Source organism: Amblyomma maculatum, chromosome 1 (assembly GCF_055883805.1).
Source record: "Amblyomma maculatum isolate TAMU_Amacu chromosome 1, ASM5588380v1, whole genome shotgun sequence".
NCBI classification, from domain to species: domain Eukaryota; kingdom Metazoa; phylum Arthropoda; class Arachnida; order Ixodida; family Ixodidae; genus Amblyomma; species Amblyomma maculatum.
The window spans coordinates 7852391-7857411 of NC_139344.1; positions in this window are offsets into that span (position 1 = coordinate 7852391).

Sequence of the window (5021 nt, forward strand, 5' to 3'; positions counted from 1 at the left end):
TCAGGATCTTATAATGACCTCCAAAAATAAAATTTAGAAATGAGAAATAATAATGCGGGACTGCCCAGATCATAACAATGTTTACTATAGAACCGGTGATGAAGAGACTCATGAAAACTCGTGAAAGTACAAACAGAGAAAAGCTATACTTTACAGGTCCGGGCCTGTTATAGTCAGCAATAGCGCACTGGAGTGACCGCGCTCAAAGTAATTGCAATTACCTTCACAGCAGCGTTTTTGTCCTTTCTGTGTGAACATATGCACGGGCAGCACTGCAAGTGAATAGGACTCACAGTGCAGCTTCCCTGCGGGATCATACGCACACGGAATATATCGCGTCTGAACTTCTTACAACTTAATAGTAATATATCAAAATGGGCACGAGCTGCAGGCGTTTGTTCTTGCGCTATTCGTCGTACCGCCGAAAAGCAGTCATGATAATTAAGGTTTGCAAACGAACTGGTCTAGTTTCGGTGAAGAACTGCAACGCATATATATGTTAGCCGCGAAGGCAATCCGTCACCGAAGAGTCTACTTGTCGCGCTCAATGCCGTTGCCCTTCGCTCTCATCTTTATTCTACCGCAAGAAACATGTTAAAACAAGAGCCATTTTGCCTTTTGTGCCTCGTGGCACAATCAACCGCACCACAGCTCGTAGAAATATTGGGAATTATGCCCGAAAACACAGCAATCGCCGCGCATCCAATGCAGACGGCCCGCGCTTTTGCCTACACCACGAAAGTCTCTGCTGTCGTCAGCGCCTCCGCATCTCCGCTGACGTCACGGGCTGACGCTTGTCTATACCGTGGCCATACCATAGCCATACCGTGGCCGCCGCGATCGGCTCCCTAGGATGGGTGGATGGATGGATGGATGGAATATAGGAGCGTCCCCTTTGAAACGGGGTGGTAGCAGTAGCTATCATGCTCATTTTTCTCCCTATATCTTAATTATTGATTTAGAATGGTTAACTAAACCACCATTCTATTTATTAAATTTTGTTCCTACATTACTAACATTATGTCACTTCTCTGCTTTTAAGCCACCAATCTTCCAGTCGTTTTTTGCTAGTTTCCACCGCCGGTTTATTCACCCGGCCACTGTGATCTCTAAAGCCCAGAGCTTCAGGAACAGTGATTGCGCCTGCACCAACTTCCGGATTGATACCATTACATTCGAGTATAATATGGTCAATTGTTTCACTGGAGTTTCCACATACAGCACATGCGTCATCTCCATTGTTAAATTTCTTTTTGTAGCTGCGTGTTCTAAGGCACCCTGATCTAGCTTCAAAAAGTAGGGCACTGCCTCTTCAGTTATCAAAGAAATCTTCCTTCCTGATCTGCATTTTCCACTTTCGGTATAATTCTACACTCTGTTTCTTTTCCATCGAATTTATCCAATTTTTACCTTCTGTGTTTTTCACCTGTTGCTTAATGCTCTTTATTTCTCCGTCCTTGTTACTAGCATACTTACTAGTTATTTTCCTAGTTCTTTTCCTCCATTGTGAGTCAACGCTTTTTAGGTACAGGTATTTAAATACTTTAGCTGCCCATCTGTTACTGTCCAATTTCCTCAGGCTTTCCTCATATAATATTTTACTCTGAGCTTCCCGTACTTCGAAAGATGCCCAGCCCATATCTCCCTGTACCGCCTCATTTGTAGTCTTGCCGTGGGCACCTAGTGCTAATCATCCAACGGATCTCCGATTTGTTTCTAATGTCGACTGTACCTCTGATTTTAGGCACAAAACCGCATTTCCGAAAGTAAGTCCGGGCACCATAATTCCTTTCCAAATACCCCTCAAAACCTCATACCTATTGTATCCCCACAATGCCTTATGCTTCATTATCCCGGCATTCCTTCGCCCTTTGGCCTTAAGTGATTGCTCATGCTTTCCAATGTATGCCAATCCTTCGTTTACCCATACCCCCAGATATTTATATTCTGCTATTCTAGGTATTTCAAGGCCTTGTATTTTAAGACCCTGATCAGCTGAGCCGTTGAAAATCATCAGACCCGACTTAACGGCGCTGAAACTGAAGCCTAGAGCGTCCCCTTCGTCTCCGCAATACTTAACTAGAGTTTGCAATTCTTCCTAGTCATGGCTGCCTCAGCATCCCCTATCGGTAATCTAGCTATCGCAGATCGCAGATCGCTGTTCATTCACTTACATAGCTATTTGTACAAAGGACTATCAGTCACGATTAAATTGCGAGGGTTATTCGGCCAATACGGAGGTCCTGGTAGAAATATTTACAGTGATACAAGCGAACTTTTTTTTTTTCCCGACAGCTGCTGCCCCGTGCGACGCACCTGATGTCAGCTAGCTCCGCTGCTGAAGGCGTCGCGCAAAGCAAGAAATTATTTTACGAGATGGGCTTGCCAGTAAAGCGGCGCTAAACTCCGACGTTTTTTACAGCGTTAGCTCGTTCCGAAGCGCCTTTCGCTGGCGCTTCGATGTGAAACCAGTTGGGGCTAGCGACGTCTAGGGTAGGCGGGTAGCGGCGCAGTATGTTCCCAGCGCGCCATCGAATGGCACCGTTGCCGTAAGCCCTGCACTTGTGCAGGCATGCTGTTGGGGCCTGAGTTTAGCAGGCAGTCTCCATACGTACACCGGTGAGGTAATTGTAAAATGCACCAACGAAGAAGCCATCGAGTAAAGCAAGCAGAAGCGGAGTTCTTTCTCAGGGCACGGCCGGAAGCGGCGGCGGCGCTGTTCGAGTCCGGTCATGTGTCGTCACTGCTCCTTTGCTTTGCCGACTCCACATCACAGTTGTTTGATGACGTCATGTTGTTTACCTATGTACACGTTTTCGTCACAGAGATGTCGATGCCAATGGGTTATGAAAAACCGAGTACTTGCCTGGCTTGTTTTTAAAATCAAAATAAAATATCTTCGCGGAAACGTGCGAGGTTGGGATTGCTTGGGGAGCATTTCTGTATAACCAGGAAAGCAATCGTATTCCTTCCGACGCTTCAAAAAATGGTGTCTATACTCCTTTAAGGCCAAGCATGGCTGTGGAAAATAAAAGTGATTGGCAGTGAAGGGTGAGGAGGGCGACGATTTTGTGCAATTTCTCAGACTTAACATGCTCACATCCTAAATCATCTACTGGTCATCACACCAAAACCCAGGGGTCCCGGTTCCAGGACCCAAGCGCCCCCAACCCTGCTTAACGTGTACGTGGGGGGACTTCTGATCAAGGAGGTGCAGTCAATAAGGATCTTGGGGCTGTATCTACGAGCTAACAGAAAAAACAAGCCCTGCAAAAGCTGAAAACATCAGTTAATATGTCAATTAGGCTAATCAGAAGAATCACCAACCGCAGAAGAGGAGTCAAAGAAAAAGCCCTCTGTAGGATAGTGCAGGCATTTATCCTGAGCAGGGGATTGATTGACTTATAGGAAGGGAAAGGCGTGGTAACTGTCTCGTTTGTTTTCTGTGGACACCTCAACAGTGCCGTAAGGGAAGGGAGGAAGGTGGGATGAAAGTGGAAAGAGAGAAAGAGGAGCCGTAGTGGAGGGCTACGGAGTAATTTCGACCACCTGGGGATCTTTAACGTGCGCTGACATCGCACAGCATACGGACGCCTCTTCGTTTCGCCTCCATCAAAACGCTGCCGCCGCGGATGCACTGCCATACCTAAAGCTAGATACTGCGGAGAAAGGCAAAGCCGAGGCAATAATTACAACCGAACTCCACATGGACAGAAAGACTCATGGGACTGGGAGTACATAACACACTAGAGGAGCTAAAGGAGGCTCACCTCACAATGCAAAAAGAACCAAAGCAGGCAGAGCCGTATTAGAGCGCCTAGGTATAGGCGTGGAACTTCCACCCGAGGATACGAAAACACAGCTACCCAAACTCCTTAGGAAGCGACTGACGATCAAACCACTACTAAAGAATATGCACCCTTCCAACCACGAAGGCAGGAGCAAAGCTAGGGCAATATAACTGTACACAAAATACGCAACGAGCGAAGGAGCTGTCTATGTTGACGCGGCAGAATACACATAAAGCGGAGCGTTCGCGCTGGCGGTGTGGACGTGCACGGGCGGCTGCGGGCGTCAGGGTCGGTAGGGATAAAATCTTCGGAAACAGCGGAAGAGGCAGCTGTGTGCACTAGCCATATAGCTAGCACCGACGAGGATACAATTTTCTCCGATTCTAAATTTGCCTTCCGTAGCTTTGCGGGGGGCAGAATCCCAACTGCTCACAGCAGATATTGAAACTGACCAGGCAAACATACAAAGAAATTGAGGTGATATGGGTGCCGGCTCACTTGGGGAATCCGGGAAATGAGGCGGCCCACAACATGGCTCGAGGTTTCGTCAACCGAGTCGGTGGGTCGTTCGTATCCATGGGTTACTCCAAGGAGGGGCTGGCATCTTTTCACGATATCACAAGTCATTACAGATTGAACGGCACAAATTTCCACCACCTGACAAAACGTTGGATAAGGCACAGGAGACCACTTGGAGGAGACTCCAGACTAGATCCTTTCTTAACCCCTATCTATTAGCAAAAATGTACTCGGATGACTTTAACCCCGCGTGCAGGTTCTGTGGCGAATACGTATAATCGCATACTATGGCAATGTAAAAAAGAACCTCCTCTGGAGGATCTAGTACAAATTCCATCTCTTGAGCGATCGGAGGCCGACTTCTGGTCAGCTCGGACCCGGGGATTCAAGCCTTGGCCACCGAGTGGGCCGCTAAGGTCGCCGTCAGCCATGGACTGGAGGCCATATCTAGAGCGGACCTTCTGCATCTGCATTTTGACGTAATAAATGATTTCCAATCCATTCGCTTGCAAAGCCGGCGTTTACAGATACAGGGCGAAGATCTCCAGTTTGTCATTGGCTCTTTTTTTTTTGCATAGAAAATACAAAGCGTTTGAGTTAAACTAGGCGCTCATCTACAGTATAACAGTATGATGTAATCGTGCTATCAAAGAAAACTGTTATTGCGCCTAGGCTGGCCACTGATGGAGTCTTTCCAACTGTCGTCTGGCC